Genomic DNA, 23,622 nt, shown 5'->3' with positions numbered 1-23,622 from the left:
CCGCCTCTAAGGTTAGGTTGACACATACCAAATTATTATATTCCAAGTCCTTTATGGACGAATTGGCTATCGGAGGCTATGAGCTATGGAAAGCTACTATCGATCTTAAATCGGTTTGGGGTACTAAACCATGGCCGGTTCAGGGAACAGAAGCTTTGCATCGCGCCTGTCTTATCCCAAACCACATTTTGTTTTTGAATTCATCTATTTTTCAGACAACCTGTTTTGGTTTGGCAACGTCTAAAAAATTTGAATTCCCCCACGATCCCGGATCTGGGTGCTTATCCCGGCTGGGGTAATTACACAGATCTTTCCCTTACTAGGTTGCAGTCCCTCATTTCCAACACCACTTTTAATGTTTCAGCGTTTAACCCTGAAGGGTGGTTGGTGTGGCAAACTGGTTCAGATTCCTGTCAACGTCGATTTTTAGCCTTGGCACCTGGGTACACTCAAGTCAGGGTAGATCCTCGTTTTGAATCATCACACACTGTAACTACCTACTCTGTGGGTAAGTTATGCCAGTCGTGGCTGCAACATTCCACATTAGCATCTGTTAAACTTCATTTGTCACGTTTAAACGACAAGATTGATCTGAATGATTTTATTAAAGGTCCCGCAATAGGCAGGTCCAAAAGATGGGTATATGCTATTTACAACGAAGTTTGGAAAATGTCGCAAATTGAGGCTGCGTCCAGATTACGTGCTATTGACCAGGCCAATATGGAAAAAGTATTGGCTGTGATTGATAACAGTATAAATACCTTGTCTTCTAGAATTTACACTTTAGATAATATTGTTTCATCTGTCGTAGACATTGTGTAGGATGATTTGTCTGTATTGTATCATGGCCAGAATCAGTTGCGTTCTGTTATGCAGTTTGCATGGACTTTGCAAACGTGAAAGGCAGGGAAGGTCCCATGGGATTACATGAACGTTTCATCTTTGTTCCTCCTCTTTTAATTTAACTGCAAAACAACAGTTTATGACTATGAAGGATGCTACTTATTCATTACTGCACATTGAGAAATTAGAACCATTGCCATTCTCTGTTGCTGAGTTAAATTCGGCCGTGTGGCTTATCCACGGAGTGATCACTTTACCTTTTTCGCTTTTTAAGTTTAGTTCGTGCATGAAACATTATGCTCTTGGCAGATATGAACAACTTGGTAGTGCGTTCCTGCACGAAGTTTGGTCGCTCCCGTTCACGTATAGATGCATGCGGGAGGGCACTGAGGTTTATCTGAAGGGTGAGGAATGCACTTCTGCTCCTGATCATTCTGTGGTGTGTAGACACATACAATTACATGGTGCTTGCAATGTACACGCTCCTAATTTGGCTTGCGTCCTGAAAGGTGTACCGGTGCCAGTTATAACCCCTTCATTCACACTGCTTGCTAACGGAAGTTATTTGCTTTTAAATAATGAAAATTGCTGCGGGATGCTAAAGAGTATACCATACATAGTCACTGTTACACAGCGTGTTGTTTGTTGTAAAAATGTCCTTTTCCCGCCCCCGCATGGCCGGCTCGATGTTTCTATCTGGCCTTCGATTCCAACCTTGAGCGCAGAGTTCAACCAGATGAGCAGAATAAGGGCTCTTTTGTCTCAAAGGGAGGTCGCTTTGACTTCATCCCGTGAAACCTTTCTTCTTCACGTGGCAAACACCCGCACGGAGGTGCAGGCGCTTTTGAATACTGACCTCCCCTTCCATTTTGGAACGTTGATACAGAATATCTTTAATGCCTCGTCTACGACCGGCATAGTTCATTTTTTTAAACTTGTGGGCTCCGGCCTCGTGACCTCCTTTCAAACTATTTTTGGTGTGATTCCCGCATTTTTTCATTCTATTTTTTCCAGCGTCTTCGGAGGTCTTCCTTTGCTTCTCGCCCTTATAGCTGGAATACTTCTATTGGTTTGCGTGCTACGCAATGGCTGCGCAACTTGCGTACCGAGACAACATGCCCCGGCTGTTACATCTGCGTAACCGGATGCTTGAATACTATGGCACGTTGCCCCTGGCGACTTTAAGTGTCGCGTATGGATTGTCCTTCCGGTTTCCCTTCTTTACTTGTGTGCAACCAGTCTTTTACTGCCTGGATTGTCCATTCCAGTGGGCTCTGGATTTATGCCTGTCAAACTCTGTGTCACCTGTACCGGATTTTGGTCAACTAATGGGCCCCTTAACGGCTCATGAGTTTGAATGTTCTGGTGTCGGGTTTATGGCCTTGGGTGCGGCACATGGAGTCCTTGGAAATTGGGCCATTGAAGAGGCTGCGATTGACTTGCTGGAATGAAGTTATATCGAGGAACCTTCCTGTTGTCCCCGTGTGGTGCTGGAGGCTCCAATTGTGAGTGAACACGTGTGTTCCTTTCCCTTGCTGGATTGGATGGCGGATAATTTTGCGGAACGCTCCAATGATTTCCTCTTGGAGGCTGTTGCAACTTATTGTGCCTACACCTTGATGGATTGACTCTGTCTTGGTCAACTCATGGTGCATCCATCGATGTCATTTTTTCCCCATTTTTTCATGTTTTTTTTTCCTCTGACGACATAATTTTTCTGTTTTTTGAATTTTTTTCTTTTCGAACTTACACTTACCTTATATGGACTTATAGTTCATGTCCTTGGTTCCGTTCTTTCTTACTTGAACTCTGCGTTCTTGATACGTGCGCTCCTAGTGGTTAGTAGTCCAATCAAGGGGGGGTGTAGTATGGGTTAACCACTCCCTATGTACAACGCTAAGTTAGCATAACCTCGTCGGCTGTTAGAAAGCCAGCTTGCCGCTTCTGCTGCTTTTGCACGCGACACTGTTGTTATATGTTATTCATTCGAGAACTGCTGACTCGACTTTGCTTCACATGAGAACCGTCTGTTGTTTAACATCCTTAACAGTGAGCAGTGACCTTGGTCTGTACATCGTGTAAAGAACGAGTCTGGGTCACTAGATGGTGCAGGTTGTTGTGTTCGGGTTGATCGTACCACTTCTTAGCCATAACATACATACAGCTGCCAATACCTGTAAGACGAGTCCTTTAATATTGCAGAGCAGCATGTTTTCTGTTACATTCGAAACGAAGAGCTGTTGCAGGTGAGAGCCTAGCTGATCCTGTGATGTGATTCCACTAAGCTGATCTATAAGGTATGGGGTCCCCCATGCAAGCCTAAGAGACCTTCTATTAGTCTAATAATAACTTATTAGTTGCTAGAGAAAGGAGGGTGGTCGCTTTCCACTGTCATTATTATTATGATTGCTCCTTTCATTTTCTATGGTATTGTAACAATGCTGATGCTAACCATTTGTCTGCTTGTGTTAGCAAAAGTACTGCATCTTAGGACGCGAGGTTTATAAAATAAACTCTTTAAACTTTACTGTGTCTTTGTTATTCTGTTGTGGACTGATATATAGCTACCAACGGGTATTTCGGATTCCCACCACTCCTGAGAGTATCTAAGTCGCTTGTTCTGGGTTGTCTATACATTGGGACCGCCGAGCTAAATCTCGGATAACGAATGTGACACTAAGCTAGTCGGATAGGGGTTCTTGGTTCTGAGGGGAGTTTCTGGTACACCACAATTCTCTGAGGTCCTGGTTTCCTGCGCATAGTTCTGTGCATAAGCAGAATCCCTGCAACAGTAGGAAAAGAAAGTTACCACAAAAGAGCTTGCTTGTCTCTTCCATCCAACCATCTATCTATTCATCGTTCCAGCCACCGGCTGATATCCTCTATTTCACTCTTAACTGTCTATCATTTATTCTGTCTTTCATCCATCATTCAGTCTGTCACCATTCCATCGTCTGCCCATCCGCCCGCATCCTTATCCAGAACTATCCATCCATCTTCAGACATCTCTACAGATCATCCTTTAAATCAGCTATCCATCCTTTCATGTTTCCATCACCCTTTCATCCATCCTTCATCTATTTGTCTATCATTTCAATCATCCATTCATCTACCCTTTCACTCCATCCATCTACCCTTTCACTCCATCAATCTACCCTTTCACTCCATCCATCTACCCTTTCACTCCATCCATCTACCCTTTCACTCCATCAATCTACCCTTTCACTCCATCCATCTACCCTTTCACTCCATCCATCTACCCTTTCACTCCATCCATCCACCTTCTCACTCCATCCATCCACCCTCTCACTCCATCCATCCACCCTCTCACTCCATCCATCCACCCTCTCACTCCATCCATCCACCCTCTCACTCCATCCATCCACCCTCTCACTCCATCCATCCACCCTCTCACTCCATCCATCCACCCTCTCACTCCATCCATCCACCCTCTCACTCCATCCATCCACCCTCTCACTCCATCCATCCACCCACCCTCTCACTCCATCCATCCACCCACCCTCTCACTCCATCCACCCTCTCACTCCACCCACCCTTTCACTTGTCTGTCCACCCACCCACCCGTCCACTCGTCTGTCCACCAATCCACCCACCCACTCGTCTGTCCACCAATCCACCCACCCACTCATCTGTCCACCAACCCACCCATCTGTCCACCAACCCACCCACCCACTCGTCTGTCCACCAATCCACCCACCCACTTGTCTGTCCACCAATCCACCCACCCACTTGTCTGTCCACCAATCCATCCACCCACCCACTCGTCTGTCCACCAATCCATCCACCCACCCACTCGTCTGTCCACCAATCCATCCACCCACCCACTCGTCTGTCCACCAACCATCCATCCACCCACCCACTCGCCTGTCCACCAACCATCCACCCACCCACTCATCTGTCCACCAACCCATCCACCCACCCACTCGCCTGTCCGTTGGCCCACCCACTCGCCTGTCCGTTGGCCCACCCACTCGCCTGTCCGTTGGCCCACCCACTCGCCTGTCCGTTGGCCCACCCACTCGCCTGTCCGTTGGCCCACCCACTCGCCTGTCCGTTGGCCCACCCACTCGCCTGTCCGTTGGCCCACCCACTCGCCTGTCCGTTGGCCCACCCACTCGCCTGTCCGTTGGCCCACCCACTCGCCTGTCGGTTGGCCCACCCACCCACTCGCCTGTCGGTTGGCCCACCCACCCACTCGCCTGTCGGTTGGCCCACCCACCCACTCGCCTGTCGGTTGGCCCACCCACCCACTCGCCTGTCGGTTGGCCCACCCACCCACTCGCCTGTCGGTTGGCCCACCCACCCACTCGCCTGTCGGTTGGCCCACCCACCCACTCGCCTGTCGGTTGGCCCACCCACCCACTCGCCTGTCGGTTGGCCCACCCACCCACTCGCCTGTCGGTTGGCCCACCCACCCACTCGCCTGTCGGTTGGCCCACCCACCCACTCGCCTGTCGGTTGGCCCACCCACCCACTCGCCTGTCGGTTGGCCCACCCACCCACTCGCCTGTCGGTTGGCCCACCCACCCACTCGCCTGTCGGTTGGCCCACCCACCCACTCGCCTGTCGGTTGGCCCACCCACCCACCCACTCGCCTGTCGGTTGGCCCACCCACTCGCCTGTCGGTTGGCCCCACTCGCCTGTCGGTTGGCCCCACTCGCCTGTCGGTTGGCCCACTCGCCTGTCGGTTGGCCCACCCACCCACTCGCCTGTCGGTTGGCCCACCCACCCACTCGCCTGTCGGTTGGCCCACCCACCCACTCGCCTGTCGGTTGGCCCACCCACCCACTCGCCTGTCGGTTGGCCCACCCACCCACTCGCCTGTCGGTTGGCCCACCCACCCACTCGCCTGTCGGTTGGCCCACCCACCCACTCGCCTGTCGGTTGGCCCACCCACCCACTCGCCTGTCGGTTGGCCCACCCACCCACTCGCCTGTCGGTTGGCCCACCCACCCACTCGCCTGTCGGTTGGCCCACCCACCCACTCGCCTGTCGGTTGGCCCACCCACCCACTCGCCTGTCGGTTGGCCCACCCACCCACTCGCCTGTCGGTTGGCCCACCCACCCACCCACTCGCCTGTCGGTTGGCCCACCCACCCACCCACTCGCCTGTCGGTTGGCCCACCCACCCACCCACTCGCCTGTCGGTTGGCCCACCCACCCACTCGCCTGTCGGTTGGCCCACCCACCCACTCGCCTGCCCGTTGGCCTACCCACCCACCCACTCGTCCGACTGTCTACCCACCCACCCACTCGTCCGACTGTCTACCCACCCACCCACTCGTCCGACTGTCTACCCACCCACCCACTTGTCCACTCGATGGTCTGCCCACCCACCCACTGGTCCGTCTACCCACCCACCCACTGGTCCGTCTACCCACCCACCCACTGGTCCGTCTACCCACCCACCCACTGGTCCGTCTACCCACCCACCCACTGGTCCGTCTGTCCGTCCACCCACTCGTCGGCCCACCCACCCACCCACCCACTGGTCCGTCTGTCCGTCCACCCACCCACTCGTCCGCCCACCCACCCACTCGTCCGCCCACCCACCCACTCGTCCGTCCGCCCACTCGTCCGCCCGCCCACTCGTCCGTCCACTTGTCCGTCTGACCACCCACCCACTTGTCCGTCTGACCACCCACCCACTTGTCCGTCCGAACCCACTTGTCCGTCCGAACCCACTTGTCCGTCCGCCCACCCACCCTTTCGCTCGTCTGTCCGCCCACCCACCCTTTCGCTCGTCTGTCCGCCCACCCGCCCTTTCGCTCGTCTGTCCGTCCACCCGCCCTTTCGCTCGTCTGTCCGTCCACCCGCCCTTTCGCTCGTCTGTCCGTCCACCCGCCCTTTCGCTCGTCTGTCCGTCCACCCGCCCTTTCGCTCGTCTGTCCGTCCACCCGCCCTTTCGCTCGTCTGTCCGTCCACCCGCCCTTTCGCTCGTCTGTCCGTCCACCCGCCCTTTCGCTCGTCTGTCCGTCCACCCGCCCTTTCGCTCGTCTGTCCGTCCACCCGCCCTTTCGCTCGTCTGTCCGTCCACCCGCCCTTTCGCTCGTCTGTCCGTCCACCCGCCCTTTCGCTCGTCTGTCCGTCCACCCGCCCTTTCGCTCGTCTGTCCGTCCACCCGCCCTTTCGCTCGTCTGTCCGTCCACCCGCCCTTTCGCTCGTCTGTCCGTCCACCCGCCCTTTCGCTCGTCTGTCCGTCCAGCCGCTCGCCCTTTCGCTCGTCCAGCCGCTCGCCCTTTCGCTCGTCCAGCCGCTCGCCCTTTCGCTCGTCCAGCCGCTCGCCCTTTCGCTCGTCCAGCCGCTCGCCCTTTCGCTCGTCCAGCCGCTCGCCCTTTCGCTCGTCCAGCCGCTCGCCCTTTCGCTCGTCCAGCCGCTCGCCCTTTCGCTCGTCCAGCCGCTCGCCCATCAAACCGTCCACCCACCCATCAAACCGTCCACCCACCCATCAAACCGTCCACCCACCCATCAAACCGTCCACCCACCCATCAAACCGTCCATACGTCCACTCATCCATCCTTTCGCTCCCCGTCCATACGTCCACTCATCCATCCTTTCGCTCCCCGTCCATACGTCCACTCATCCATCCTTTCGCTCCCCGTCCATACGTCCACTCATCCATCCTTTCGCTCCTCTATCCATCTCACCCCATCTAGCCATTCATATATCCTCCTTTTTACTTAACGTCTTTCCATTTGTTCTCTCTTCCATCCTTCCATCCTTGCATCCATTCATCCTTTCACTCCATCCATCCAGCCCTTATCTCCATCCATCCTTCTCTTCCATCCACTCATTCATTCATCCATCCATCCATGCATCTTCACTCACTCACCTTTCCACATTAATTATAAGCCTTTGTCTGCCAAGATGCAGACAGAAGAGGCCCATAAAGAAACCCATCCCTGTTGTCAGAGACTGAGGTTGAGGACTCCTCTGCCATCCATCCTTTCACCCTATCCGTCCGTCCTTTCACTCGTCTGTCCTCCCTTTCACTCGTCTGTCCTCCCTTTCACTCGTCTGTCCTCCCTTTCACTCGTCTGTCCTCCCTTTCACTCGTCTGTCCTCCCTTTCACTCGTCTGTCCTCCCTTTCACTCGTCTGTCCTCCCTTTCACTCGTCTGTCCTCCCTTTCACTCGTCTGTCCTCCCTTTCACTCGTCTGTCCTCCCTTTCACTCGTCTGTCCTCCCTTTCACTCGTCTGTCCTCCCTTTCACTCGTCTGTCCTCCCTTTCACTCGTCTGTCCTCCCTTTCACTCGTCTGTCCTCCCTTTCACTCGTCTGTCCTCCCTTTCACTCGTCTGTCCTCCCTTTCACTCGTCTGTCCTCCCTTTCACTCGTCTGTCCTCCCTTTCACTCGTCTGTCCTCCCTTTCACTCGTCTGTCCTCCCTTTCACTCGTCTGTCCTCCCTTTCACTCGTCTGTCCTCCCTTTCACTCGTCTGTCCTCCCTTTCACTCGTCTGTCCTCCCTTTCACTCGTCTGTCCTCCCTTTCACTCGTCTGTCCTCCCTTTCACTCGTCTGTCCTCCCTTTCACTCGTCTGTCCTCCCTTTCACTCGTCTGTCCTCCCTTTCACTCGTCTGTCCTCCCTTTCACTCGTCTGTCCTCCCTTTCACTCGTCTGTCCTCCCTTTCACTCGTCTGTCCTCCCTTTCACTCGTCTGTCCTCCCTTTCACTCGTCTGTCCTCCCTTTCACTCGTCTGTCCTCCCTTTCACTCGTCTGTCCTCCCTTTCACTCGTCTGTCCTCCCTTTCACTCGTCTGTCCTCCCTTTCACTCGTCTGTCCTCCCTTTCACTCGTCTGTCCTCCCTTTCACTCGTCTGTCCTCCCTTTCACTCGTCTGTCCTCCCTTTCACTCGTCTGTCCTCCCTTTCACTCGTCTGTCCTCCCTTTCACTCGTCTGTCCTCCCTTTCACTCGTCTGTCCTCCCTTTCACTCGTCTGTCCTCCCTTTCACTCGTCTGTCCTCCCTTTCACTCGTCTGTCCTCCCTTTCACTCGTCTGTCCTCCCTTTCACTCGTCTGTCCTCCCTTTCACTCGTCTGTCCTCCCTTTCACTCGTCTGTCCTCCCTTTCACTCGTCTGTCCTCCCTTTCACTCGTCTGTCCTCCCTTTCACTCGTCTGTCCTCCCTTTCACTCGTCTGTCCTCCCTTTCACTCGTCTGTCCTCCCTTTCACTCGTCTGTCCTCCCTTTCACTCGTCTGTCCTCCCTTTCACTCGTCTGTCCTCCCTTTCACTCGTCTGTCCTCCCTTTCACTCGTCTGTCCTCCCTTTCACTCGTCTGTCCTCCCTTTCACTCGTCTGTCCTCCCTTTCACTCGTCTGTCCTCCCTTTCACTCGTCTGTCCTCCCTTTCACTCGTCTGTCCTCCCTTTCACTCGTCTGTCCTCCCTTTCACTCGTCTGTCCTCCCTTTCACTCGTCTGTCCTCCCTTTCACTCGTCTGTCCTCCCTTTCACTCGTCTGTCCTCCCTTTCACTCGTCTGTCCTCCCTTTCACTCGTCTGTCCTCCCTTTCACTCGTCTGTCCTCCCTTTCACTCGTCTGTCCTCCCTTTCACTCGTCTGTCCTCCCTTTCACTCGTCTGTCCTCCCTTTCACTCGTCTGTCCTCCCTTTCACTCGTCTGTCCTCCCTTTCACTCGTCTGTCCTCCCTTTCACTCGTCTGTCCTCCCTTTCACTCGTCTGTCCTCCCTTTCACTCGTCTGTCCTCCCTTTCACTCGTCTGTCCTCCCTTTCACTCGTCTGTCCTCCCTTTCACTCGTCTGTCCTCCCTTTCACTCGTCTGTCCTCCCTTTCACTCGTCTGTCCTCCCTTTCACTCGTCTGTCCTCCCTTTCACTCGTCTGTCCTCCCTTTCACTCGTCTGTCCTCCCTTTCACTCGTCTGTCCTCCCTTTCACTCGTCTGTCCTCCCTTTCACTCGTCTGTCCTCCCTTTCACTCGTCTGTCCTCCCTTTCACTCGTCTGTCCTCCCTTTCACTCGTCTGTCCTCCCTTTCACTCGTCTGTCCTCCCTTTCACTCGTCTGTCCTCCCTTTCACTCGTCTGTCCTCCCTTTCACTCGTCTGTCCTCCCTTTCACTCGTCTGTCCTCCCTTTCACTCGTCTGTCCTCCCTTTCACTCGTCTGTCCTCCCTTTCACTCGTCTGTCCTCCCTTTCACTCGTCTGTCCTCCCTTTCACTCGTCTGTCCTCCCTTTCACTCGTCTGTCCTCCCTTTCACTCGTCTGTCCTCCCTTTCACTCGTCTGTCCTCCCTTTCACTCGTCTGTCCTCCCTTTCACTCGTCTGTCCTCCCTTTCACTCGTCTGTCCTCCCTTTCACTCGTCTGTCCTCCCTTTCACTCGTCTGTCCTCCCTTTCACTCGTCTGTCCTCCCTTTCACTCGTCTGTCCTCCCTTTCACTCGTCTGTCCTCCCTTTCACTCGTCTGTCCTCCCTTTCACTCGTCTGTCCTCCCTTTCACTCGTCTGTCCTCCCTTTCACTCGTCTGTCCTCCCTTTCACTCGTCTGTCCTCCCTTTCACTCGTCTGTCCTCCCTTTCACTCGTCTGTCCTCCCTTTCACTCGTCTGTCCTCCCTTTCACTCGTCTGTCCTCCCTTTCACTCGTCTGTCCTCCCTTTCACTCGTCTGTCCTCCCTTTCACTCGTCTGTCCTCCCTTTCACTCGTCTGTCCTCCCTTTCACTCGTCTGTCCTCCCTTTCACTCGTCTGTCCTCCCTTTCACTCGTCTGTCCTCCCTTTCACTCGTCTGTCCTCCCTTTCACTCGTCTGTCCTCCCTTTCACTCGTCTGTCCTCCCTTTCACTCGTCTGTCCTCCCTTTCACTCGTCTGTCCTCCCTTTCACTCGTCTGTCCTCCCTTTCACTCGTCTGTCCTCCCTTTCACTCGTCTGTCCTCCCTTTCACTCGTCTGTCCTCCCTTTCACTCGTCTGTCCTCCCTTTCACTCGTCTGTCCTCCCTTTCACTCGTCTGTCCTCCCTTTCACTCGTCTGTCCTCCCTTTCACTCGTCTGTCCTCCCTTTCACTCGTCTGTCCTCCCTTTCACTCGTCTGTCCTCCCTTTCACTCGTCTGTCCTCCCTTTCACTCGTCTGTCCTCCCTTTCACTCGTCCGTCCTCCCTCCTTTCACCCACTGGTGGACCCGGCCTCGTGGCGTGGCCCATCCAGACCCGTAGCGACACCAGACTAAACTCTACACCCCACACGACACTGACTAGCGTAGCCTACCCGACCCAGAACCCGGGGTTACCCCCGTCCTCCCCTCCATCTTCCCGACACCGGGCACCCTTCCCCTTCCATCGGCCTCGCGGCCTCCAGTGACCCGGCCCAGCACCCCAGATGGCCGCGCTCGACCCAAGCGCAACCCCGGCCTAGTCGCGCCATGCCGGCTGGGGGGAGAGAGAGCTCCTGGTGAGCAGGAGAGGGAGGAGTGGTTTCATTCACACCTGGTCTCCTCCCAAGAGATGGTTTCGATCGGCCCTCCGGCCACCCTGAGGGCTGGCTCCACGCCTGCTGCGTGTCTGGGATCCCTCCCGACCCCGCTTTGAAAGCATCAGAGGGCCGTGTGGCAGGAACCCCCAACAAGCGACCCCCAGGCGCTAAGACCCCTGCCCGTGAGGGCTCCGGACATCAAAGAGGAGTCACCCTATAACAAGGGGCGCTCTGGGACCCTCGGCAGTTGAATCCTGGAACGAAACGAGCCCTGCTGACGTGGTCGCGGCTGAAGAACATCCTCCCAAAATCCGACGGAACTCTTGGAACCTCGGTGAGCCCTGCAGACAGCGTCGCGGCTCCCCCTGGCAGAGACGGACTTCTGCCTAAAACCATCCGAGCTCTGCTGACATGGTCGCGGCTCACCTTGCACCCTAGAGAACTCTGAGCCCTGCTGAGCGACTCGCGGCTCTTGGAAGATTGTCCGACCTCCGACACCCGGACTCGAGTCCTGCAGATTTGGACACCCTCAAGAGACATTCCGGTCCGGCTGGGCCCCAAAGATCGTCTCGTATCCCCCGGCTCGAGGATTGAGAGCCGTGCGCCGGATACGCTCCCGCATTGACCAAGATCCTAAGACTGTCCCGCTACCCCTACCGAGACTTTGTGAGCCCTTGCTCTACTTGTACATACGCCTCTGCGGATCATAAAGATCCTGATATTTCTAGATAAAGCCTACGTACTCCAAAATCTACGGTGTGGTGTCTCTGTTGCCTGGTGCTAAATCAGCGTGTACGATCCTAGGTACGAGACCCAGCCCTGAGGGAGTCTCCGGCCAGTGCTCGGCTATTTCTCCCGGAGGGTTGGGGCGCAGGGTGGTCAGGTACATATTCTGTCCTTCCCTGAGGCTAGCCCTTCTAACACCCACCCGTCCATCCAGCCAGATTACCTTGACAAAACTAAAGGGGATACGCTTTCAGATGAGTCCACCTTCTGGATTACACCTTCCTTAATTAAAAACTCCATATAGTATTTGAACTTATCATGCACACTCGAAGGATATTTCTCAATGTTTTCTTCACAGGTATAGTGCTTTTCTTTAATCTTATGTGATGTCAAGAGCCTTTCAATCGTCAGATATTTTCTGCAAAAACATTAGGAAATCGTCTTATAAACCAATTACTACTCTCTGACTCTCTAACCACAAGCACTTATTCTTTACTCCTCGGATCTAATATGATTCCCTACTTAACATTAACTCCTTTGGCTGCCGCATATAAATGTATACCTCCACTCTTTTCTTTGAGTTTTAATTTTATCCTATCAAATCCCTATGTTAATCTTGGTACCATCAAATGCTTCTGCTGTGATGTCTGATGATTTAAGATCATCTTCCTGAATAGTATAAAATTATTTCTTTAAATAACTCCTTGGTAATGATAGGCCAAGGAGACCCAAAGTCAGCAAGCAATTTTACATTCCTACCTCAATCGCCACATGACACTTTGGAGGAGAACAATTTTGTAATACACATGCCTTTTCTTTCCTCAATCTTTCTGAGCCAAAACTACTCCCTTTTCGCCTTCAAAACCACAACATTCTCAGTCCCCTCCTAATAATGCTACTTTCCTCATTTTACTAATATCTTTGTTTTTTGCAAATTTCTCTATCATTCAACATGCCTGAAATTCTTTTTTGATGGCAGGACAAATATTTTATACTGTATATGGTTGTGAACCTCATTAACGCTACATATTTCGGTTTCCTATATCCACTTTTATCTTCATTGATTTTAAGCATCATCTGCTCAGAATACTCGATAGCTTTAGCCCTGGCTAAAATATCTTGTAAGCTAGGGTCTCCAAAAATCAGGTGGGGTTCCAGGATTTTTGATCTAGGAGGACTATGAAGGTAAATGGCAGTGGCCACAAAATACAACAAAAGTGTTTTGGTTAAATATGTTTGGTGCAGACTTGTGTCCAATAGTTACACATTAACACAGTAACCTTGACCCAATAAGCTACATACTTTGCATTACCTGCTGCAAGAATTCCTGCATCAGGGTTGGTGAAGGAGGGGGAATGGAGGTGCTTCCCTGGACTTTAAGGTGTAGCAGTGCAGCATGTTCTTGGTCATATACAGCAATATTACTGTTTAACAGATAGGGCCGTTGCTGTGTTCTTTTTAAAGTAACTTTGGAAGCTTAGCACTTTGCAAAGCATTGACGTTTAGGAATGTGATGCACTAAACCCTGAAACTATTTTACATACCCCTATCTAATACCTAATAAACTGCTTGCTATTATTGACCTTTTTTCTACGCACGTTAACTAAAAAAAACACAGTTATAGCTCCAGCTAAATTGCCACTGAAATCTGCCTGTTATGGTCCACAACACATACTATGACTCATGTTGTCTGTCATGCTGAAAACTCGAAACACCAATTTGCCAAGAGATCAAAAACAAAGAGCAATCTAAGAGAACAACATTGCAGGCGGCATGATTTATGTGAATTTTGTGTATTGGTAACTATCACTGGCGAATATCAATGATTTTCCACTTTTGAGCCAGTACCATAACTCAGGTTTTAACTTGTCTTTTTCAGTGAATATAAGGTGAATTCAAACACTATTTTTGGCTAATCTATTGAAACATTTGAATAAAGTTTACTAAACTTCAGAGGCCATCGTGGGATGTACATATGGTTACCAAAACTTTAAGTGATCCTTAATCAAGATTTTCATAGTTTATAGGACAAGGACAATCTTTATAGCACTCTATTTTATTGCTTTTTGTATTTTTAGGTCGAGCCTAGCAGCAGCGCGCATGTGCTGCTAGCTCTGCGAGGCAGGCTGTATTAGGGTATGCACTAGCAGCCTACTCTTCGCCCACATTTGTCATTGACTTTGTGTCATTGTCCTTCTAAAATGGAAGCTTCTGATTCATAAAAAGGCTTGTTAGTCCGCCTTGTCTGCATTTGTTAATGCCCATAACTACTTGACCTTTTACTAGGCTTGTTACATGGTCATCTTTATCTAGTGGGTGAGCACTATTTTGTTTTAGGACACTGATGGGGACAATAACGGCTGCTTTTTTTGGGGTATTGTATTTGCATGCTGAGCGCGGCGCCCGCTTTAGGGACACCGTGCTCAGTTTAAATGTGTTTATTTAACTTTCATGTTGAGCGCGGCGCCTGCTTCAGGGACACTGTGTTTATATACAGCTGACCGCTCTGTACAAAAATGGCAGTCAGTGCAAATAACAAACCAAAAATCAAGCATATGATTGGAGATCCGCGCATCCCCCAGTTCAGATGTGCCAATTGTTTCCCAGGATTGAAACCTAGTCACTTCTTGAATTGAATCACTTGACCAAAGGGAAGTCTTTAGTCAATTTTCATCCCAAAGCTGTCCACTTTACTGCAGTATGCCATGCTTTGATAGATAGTTTTGTGATTAACAGTAAGAAAACAGCTGGTCTTCTACTATAGAATTGCACTAATAAACCACGTTGTTCTTAAAAAAAGTAAAATTCCAATGCAAGATGGATCATCCTGATCCCCAAATAGCCAATCATTAACGGGAATCATTTGAGCTCCCCAAAATAATTTAATGTCGGGAATGCCCAACCCTGGAAAAGAAGTTCCCTTTGCTCCCCAAGATAAAACCTGTCATCCAATTATGACCAAAATACTAAAGAGTTATTGTCATATGTCTATACTTGCAGTGCCACAAGACAACCACTAATTAATGGTGAAAGACCAATACTCTTTTTATTTAAAACATCAAAAACATTAAAAAATTTAATGCATCAATTTACACATCATTAAAAAACCATACATCTTTGATCAATATAATATATTACACAAACAAAAATTCCAATATTAAAACTGGGGAAACATTCAAAAATTCATCAAAATTCAGTGCAAAATAGTGAATACATGAAGTACTTCTATCAAACAAGTCTATAGTTGATATCACAATTATTAATAATAAAATCACAATACAGATGTTCTCCAAAGATAAGATAAAACAGAAAAAGAGAGCGACAAACAACAAATACGACAATGCACTTATTAGTGGTTTGTGAACTAATCCAAATCAGGAGGTATGATGCCAAACATGTAAACAGCCAAAATTCCTTGTCAGACGTGCTGGCCTGTGCACTGGATTTAGTTCATCCAAAGCGTCAACGCATTTCGGTGGTATAGACAGATTAATGGCCCCCTTATCAAGACCAGTTTAATATGCCCCTCTTAGATAGTTTTCGGGTATATACCCAAGTAACTACAGTGGGTATCCTAGGAATATATATAATCCTTGCGGGGAAATGTATCCTCAGATTCTTTTAATTATCTCAACTTCCCAGTCGGTAAATCCCATTATATATTCTATTCAATTGTATACAGGCCTTTCACATAGAGCTCATTTATTTAGTTATTTATTTATTCAATGTTTTCTATATCATGAACCAAACCCAGATACTGGGTGTCGGAGCGCTTTACATTTCAACCACTTTCGATATTCGCAGATATCCTGTTCTCTCACATCAAGAACAAGTCTAGGTATTTACTAACATTGACATATGTTTATCCATACATCAAACAAATATAATGAGGAAATAATAGACATCATTAGATTAAAATCAAGATTGTCGTGTCGTAATTACATTTTAGATAATACCATTCCTGAGTGCTTCTATATCCAAGTTGGTTATAGCATTGTTATTTTAAACACATTAATAAGTTATGGGAGAAATTTACCCATCAGAAAGGACTTGGTCTCCTTTTTGAATCGTGTAGCATAGGTGATTCTTCTCATAAAGGTGGGAGCGAATACTAAATCCTTGGTGCAGCCAAGATTTATGATCTCCCTCTTCATGAGTGGATATTCGAATAGCTCCAAGTGCGGGACCATCAATCTCCCCGGGATAGTGAATGCTGCTGTGATGCAAGCCTTCACGCGTCTGATCTGTTATTAACGTATTTAGTTGCGCCCTGTCCCAGTGACACGTGGGGCCTCTCTCTCTTTTTATTGAGGAATGCCCAACCCCCATTACAAGATGTTTGTACACATTTACTGAATGCCACCCTTGAAGGGCCCCAAATCCACAGGAAGGATGTCAACATCGATTGCAGTAAATTAAAGAAACAGGGGGGGGCAATGTGAATCATTAAGATCAAGCAATTAAGCAGAGCCTGCAGAGCTGCAAGCCGCTGCGAAACAACGGACAAAAAGAAATACTGGTTTTTCAGCTCTGAATTGCTTTGGGTGGGTCAAGGCCTTTCCTTGGTGGGCCTGGGCTCTTGGCCTACCCTTTAGAACTGGGCGTGCCAAACACCCATAATTGTTTATTTATTTCCTTGCTTCTAACATGTACTATAATCTGATCCCTTTTCATGTCATCCTCCATAGTTCCAAAGTTACAAGACATAGATTAAACCCCCAATGCTGTTAGAAATTCGACAAAAGACGCTCTAGTATAAAATTTACAGCAATGTAAAGCTACTCAAACATTAGGTTTAAATCTTGTTTACATTCTTTACATAGATTCTTCAAATTCATCTCGATCTCCCATGATATCAATTTGTATTAGTCTTGGCAGAGTACAATAAACTACTTCCCCCTCCTAACCCAAAGCATGCAAATGAAATTTGATCTCTTTTTTGTACTTATTTTGTCAGCTTCAGTTGCTTTCGTGAATGATAAAAATCCTCTTTCCATCGATTCCACTGCATTGGAGGCTGTCCTTTCTTTGAAGACACTTAGGTGACCGATCAAATTGCATGTTCCTTAGTTATATAGTGCTTACAATACTAGTGAGATATATGTGCATGATATGGTACAAACTCCCGCAGTTGTGTGCATATCACAGACTAACTTTTAATTTAATGTGTACCCATCACAGGTGGAAAAGATATGCAACCTATATAATCATTGTGTGCATATCACAGTGAAACCATTAGCAGCAGTGTGCATATCAAAGAAGTAGAATAGGTGAAAATGATGTCAATCAGTGACAATATTTGAAATGTTTGCCCGTCAGAAATGATCAATTAAAGCTTCTGTCTATACATAAAGAAAATCAAGCCACAGTATCTCAATGCCTGCAAGTGTATACATTTCACTTTAGGTCACATTAGCACTCTGGAAAAGCTTATGGGAAATTCACTTGAGGTTTATTCAGCACTAATCTTCAGTCAGGTTCTTCTGAACATGCATCTAATTATTGGGTTAACAGAGGTCACTCGGGCATACCTCTGGTTTGGCTTCTGAGCAGTGCTTCATTTGAGCTAGCGGTTTCCGGTGTTGAGCACCAGCACTTAATCGTCAACACCGGCGCTTTTCACAAGCACTAGTTAAGGATGCATTCATTTATGGTAGGCGCGGGGAGAGTAAGTGATTTGCCCAGAATCAATGGATGTTGAGCCAACGCCGAGACTCAAACCTGGTTCCCTTGCGCCGAAGTTGGCAGCTCACACCATTATGCCACATCCTCTCCCCACTTCCATGGTTAATAGTTAGTTCTATTTTAAGCGGTGCTAACTGGAGAAAAGGGCTGGTGCGAGCTGCCTCCTGACGCTAGCCCCAACACTTTTTTTTTTTTTAAACAAATTAATCACTTCTTCAGGATTTATATTCCTCTCTTCTTTCGTTTTCTCTAAGGATGCCACCAGTGATATCGTGAATAAGATGAAGTGCTTCATTTTTTTTTTTTTTAAACAACTGCATCTGTGCTGAGAAGACAGCTGGGTTCAGGCTGGATCGTTGCCAATGTTGAAAGTAGTACGTGGAGCCAAGATGAGGTAAGTCTGATCTCTATTCATCAAAATGCTTGAATCAATTAACGATCTTATTTACATTCTTAACATATCCCACTCTAAGCCTAGCGTGAGGTAAAAAAATATAGAACATGTACTCCCAAGCAACACAGTGTATAATTGTGGGTGCATGCATGAAATCTAATGTTGCATGGTTGCTGTATAGCACATGCTCGCCAATTATTCGGTCACTTGGTACTATTGTGAAGAATGAAGAGCTTTTCTGTGATTTTGGGTTTACCATGGAGCAGGACTCCGTTGGAGAATGCATGTTGTGTGACCTGGACCAGTGAGTAAGTGTAGTGGGGAAATTAATTTACGCTTTTCCCTCAAAATGAGGTCCTTATAAGGGTGAGCCTTGTGACCTGCCATCCAAACATGTCTAAAGTTTGTGCTTGCGTTGTCTGTAGGATGTATCGCATTGGGATTGAGGGTCATTTTACCTTCTGTCTAATCTGAGTCATCTGTGGTAGTGTAGCCCACCATGCGTGGTCTCACCATGCCCATACTGCATGGGCTGGTGTCTGCCTTTTCTGTGTTATAGGAGATATAAGCTTCTAAAAGTCCTTGTGCTGTTCCTGGAGTTGGTGTATTAATAGAGTGGTCTGATCCTTTCTTTTTTTTAATTTGGGACAAGTACTTAATTTGGGTTGGTTAGGTTACTCAATTTCTGTATGGGTTCTGACTAGTGTTCTACCTAGCCCTGTGTCCTCATTTCATGTGATTCCCTGAACCAGTGTCACAGTTCTGATTCTGTTGGATGGTGAATGTGTTTTCGAGGGTAAGTAATAAGTCCTGTAGGAGCCAAGTAAGGCAAGCATGACAAGCAGACAGTGTAACATTGCAGTTTTAGAATCAGTACTACCTTTCTAGAGGAGGTACAGCAATCTGAATGAAAAGAGCATGGTTTAGAGATTTGCATTGTATTGTCTAAATTGTTCTGTTTTTGTGACACACATGCTTTGTTACCAGGTTTTGCTGGAACCCTGACTGTCCCCAGTGAGTGAGAATGAAACACAGGCAATGTACAAATCCTCACCCTCTCCATTTATGCGCACACAATCAAATGGAATTCAGCTGACTAGTCTGTGTAACTTAATAGGTGCTCTAAACCCTTGACCTCCGGACCTGCTGCTGTTCCACATCTCTTCTTCCCACTGATCTGACAGGAGTGTCAGAGGAGATTTGTAGTTGAAGGATTGGCAGGAAAAATTGCACGCACGGAGTGCAGGCATCTGTGCTGTCGGTCCATCCAGGATCCAATAAGGTTGAACAGGAGCACAATGAGGGCCTAATTATGAGGTTGGTGGTCTGAGGACTGCCAAACTCACTATAGCGCAGCAGTGGCGTTCCAGCCACTGCTGCACTGGTGATATGACTGTCGGATTAAAACGTGCGCAGTCGGAGAGCCATAGCACTGCAGCGGCCTGAAGGCTGCAATATGCTTGGTGGTGCCCTTTGGCACCGCCAAGCATATTAAGACTTTCCTCACCGGCAGCAATCTCATAGAGGTTTTTACTTCATAAAACTGTGGGTGGTGAGGGTTGTGCCCCCCCGGTGTGCATGCACCCCCATTCCTGTACGGCATGGACTGCACAGTCCATACTGTGCAGGAACGCGCACTGGTGGTCCCATGGCGGTGCACTTTAAGGCGCACATATGAGCCTTTAAATTGCACCGCCGCTGGACCCGCCATGCTACTCGCTTGCCAGAGCACTATTTTGCTCGTAATCTGGTGGGCGGCTGGCAGTGAGTTTTGGCGGTGGGAGAGCGGGGCAGTGGCTGGCCGCCTGCTCCCGCACCGCCAAAACTCTTAATTAGGCCCCAAGTCTCCTCTTGCACACATTCATTCCAGCCATTCAACTGCATTACATTCACATTCCACTCCACTTACATGCCCACTCATATTCTGCTCACACACTAGATCTCTAACCAAACTCTACCAATGCCATGTATTCTCCCAAACTGCACTCATTGAGTCACACTTCTCTTGCAAGCACATGGCATCCCCTAAATTTAAGTCAAAGCACCAGAGTTCCTATCTGCCATCCCAGATGGACACCCAACAAGGTATGATAGTGCTAAGTGTAGGCACCTCCACCACCATGACCCCATCACGTACTTAAAAAAAAAAAACAAACAAAAAAAAAAAAAAGCCATGTATGTTGTCACCTGCCTTCTTTTTTCCTTTCTCATTATTTTCATCCATATTTTGATCCAAGAGATCTTGTGTTGCATTGAGAGCCGCAAGAGAAAAGAAACAAGTCCTTATTCATCATCCAGCGAACATCTATGAAAGCAAAGGGGTGCAGGAATGAGTGTCTGAATCGCCTTCAGCACAAACTATACTAATGGAACACAAGCTTGTCCATGGGAGATTATAACAAGCATTCATGCAAGCTTTGCAGTCCTGTTTTCCATTTTCTCTGCCTCTAAATCGCAGTGTGTATACCCTCTTAGTGTGACTTCGCAATCAGGAAAGGCAGTAACCCAATGGTTATGCCACCCATTGAACATGGAAGAGGGAGTTCAACTAACACCTGGCGGCTCAGATAAGCTCGGTGGCCAGCATCCTACTTTGCCCATCTGGGCAGAAGCACTGAAGATAGGAGCCAAAGCAGAGTGCTGGCCATCATCTTCTACCCTACACTTCATGTGCATGAGAGCCAGATAATCAGACATTCTCACTTGGGCCCAAATGTATGCAGCACTGTACTATTGTCAACATTTGTGTGGGATTTAGTATACGCACATGAAGTATTTCCTACTCGGGTGTACGGCAGAAGTGTGTGTGTTTGGCGTCATTGTATTTTATTCTCTCCTCTTAGAGAGCAAAGGTGTACATGGGGTACTTTTTAAATACAATTGCTGGTCTCTATGGCAGAAATGTCTCTGCTGAGGCTACGTGTTGTTGCAGGGTGTATTCTCATATTTGGTGAAGAGCAAAGCTGTTGCTTTTTTGGGGGGTGAGAGGTTTTGAGTGCAGAGTATTAGTTCAGTGTAGTAGACTTACTTTGGAGAAACAGTTCACCTTTGTGTGTTTTTTGACCTAGTGATATTCTAATGAGATCAGTTGGAACTAAGACTCTTTGAGAGCCAGCTGGAGATTCCTTTTCCTTCTCAAATAAACCCTTTGTTGACCATTGCTTTATGAAAGGTCACATCTTCAGTTTGGTGAGGTGTCTGCACAGATGGCAGCTAGAAAGGATTAATCTCCTCTGGGTTTAATAGGAATCAAGATACTTCTCTAAGATTTCAACCACCTGGACCAAAATGACTTAGATCTTGGAGCATCCACTAATTTAAAGAGTGAATTCTGAGTAATATCACTTACCTGTTACTTTGGGTGAATCCGCTATATCCGTACTTTCATTTGAAATTACCTCTGCGTCTGCAGCGTGTCCGTTGAGATCAAAGTGACATGACACTTGTTAAAAGAAACTATTCTCATTTTGAAAGAGAACGATCCCATTGCAAGCGGCATCTTTCTTGTTTCCAAGATATTTTAATTCAGTGTGTGTAATAATTCCCATATCCTTTATGCTAGTACATTTAAGGCGAAGGCGTGGAGTTAGAGGATTAAAAGTGCTTTCTTTGAGCACATCTGCCGAGAGAATGGAGACAAAGAGGAAATCTTATGTGAGAACATTGCTGGCCGATAGGAGAGCATAATTATGTTACTTGGATAAGAGCTGGCCTGAGTACCTCTGCGTATGAAACGGGCCATACGAAATAGGAAGAAAGAAGTGTGTGTGATGGGAAACTCTTAAAGTTTGCACCGTCTAGAGAGAGAGAGAGAGAAACACCTATCGAGAATTAAAGGGGAGCGTAAAAGATCAAAGATCTTTGTTGTAGCAGCAGAGCATGCCAAGACTTTGAACTTTATGAAGATCATCTTGTCCTTTCCACTCCACATATGTTAATTATCACTTAAACTGAGTAGCAATTTGTTGTTTTAACTTGTTAAATAATCTTTTAGTCCTCCAATATTAGTTTGTTCATAGATTCATATGCTTGAATAATTCCTTGTTGTCCAGCAGGTAAACCCAAATGTGATCTTTTTTAATAGCAAAATCAAGAAATTTCGTAGAAAACAAGACTGACACTTTCACTTTAGTATTCCAATCACCTCATTAAAGAAACCCTCCACTTCAGCCTGTGAAGTGAGAGAACTCTTACCTCCAGTTCATGTAGAGGCCATCATTGGTCAAAGTTCTACCCCATGTCATGCTTACAGATTTCTCTTTATTCTTTCTTCTGTATTTCCTGATTTTTTGCTTTAGATATTTTCTACATCTGTGTCTCAGCATAGTGATCTGTGGCAACTTGGAAGTAATTATTTCTCTTCAGGAGATGTCTGACTCACCAAGAAAAGCCTTATTCAGTGCTTGTGACTCATGTGGGCAAAAGAGACTTTGTGGATGACCCATGCGATAATTGTGTATAATTCCTTTAGGCACCGTTTAAGAATAGCAAATGCAATATGCTGCAAACTCTTGCCAAAAATCCTGAATGACAGGGAAGGAAATCTCCGCTGTTGACTCTGGAAGAGTAACACCAGTGAACAGGGCTCCTCAGATGAAGCGACCTCTAGTAGCAGTCTCCAAGGAGGTGTGAGACTGCATAAGCAGCATCTAGAGGGGGACAAATCTTGTAAAATGAACTCTTTTGAGCTGCACTCTTAAGCAGCACCTTGTCACAGTCTACATTGATGATTAGCACACTTGTCACAGTCTTCGCCTGCTCGTCCGCATCATTGTACTCTTAGTCAACAATGCCCTGGAACAGTCTTCAGTGGAGGGAGTGCAGTTCTGGATGTTGGGTTGTACTATTGGGCCTCCCAGTTGCAGGTGATTACCGACTGGGTCTACGTAGGGATGGAGGAGCCAGCCTACAGAGTGGATAGGGCAACGATGCTGCAGGGCAATTGTGAATCCCTTTTGTACTCCCGACGAACGTGCCCGGACTGGCCGGAGCATAATAAAGTGGTGGTCCAATGTTGGAGAGATGCAAAAAAAATGGCTGGGCTGGGAGGCTGATGTGCAGAACCCCGCTTTGGGCTGGCGATCCTCTCAGGGAGGTGTCTGCGCTGTCGGGGTTCAGGGGCTGGCGCATGATTAGTATTGAATATTTGGGCGATGTGTGGAAGGGGGACTCTCACCGCACATTTGATTACCTGCAGAAAGAGAACCATATGCATGATTCGCAGCGATAGATGCATCTGTGGCTTTTACATGCTGTGCGCACCCACATCCAACGGGGGGAGGGTCTCCATTCCAGACTATTCTCCGCTTGAAGACCGGCTGCAACCTCCACGATTTACAGCAAATTCATTTACAATCTCCCAGATCCCTTGGTCTCTTAGGGAGGCCTGGGCCGGCGACCTGGGGGCTTTGGATGCTGACTGTCAGGAGGCACTCCAGAGCCCTAGAGAAGTGGCTTTGCGCGTCAGATTTAGACTGGTGCAGCTCAAGATCCTTCATTACACCTACTATCCTCGCACTCACCTGTTCTCCTGGG

The 23,622-nt window shown here is 48.4% G+C and overlaps 1 protein-coding gene across 8 annotated transcripts in view; it reads left to right on the top strand.

Moving 5' to 3' along the window:
- The window catches only part of MTMR3 (myotubularin related protein 3), a 1,575,327-nt gene that overhangs the window by 121,339 nt on the left and 1,430,366 nt on the right, over positions 1-23,622 (top strand). For all 8 annotated transcript variants that reach the window (XM_085633882.1, XM_085633880.1, XM_085633884.1 and 5 more), the window contains exon 2: positions 17,948-18,087. The gene's annotated coding sequence lies outside the window, so the exon portion shown is untranslated. The remainder of the gene's footprint in view (positions 1-17,947; positions 18,088-23,622) is intronic.

Source organism: Triturus cristatus, chromosome 11, assembly GCF_964204655.1.
Source record: "Triturus cristatus chromosome 11, aTriCri1.1, whole genome shotgun sequence".
Lineage (NCBI taxonomy): Eukaryota > Metazoa > Chordata > Amphibia > Caudata > Salamandridae > Triturus > Triturus cristatus.
The sequence above is the reverse complement of the archived record's forward strand: the minus strand, read 5'-3'. Positions and strand labels throughout refer to the sequence as shown.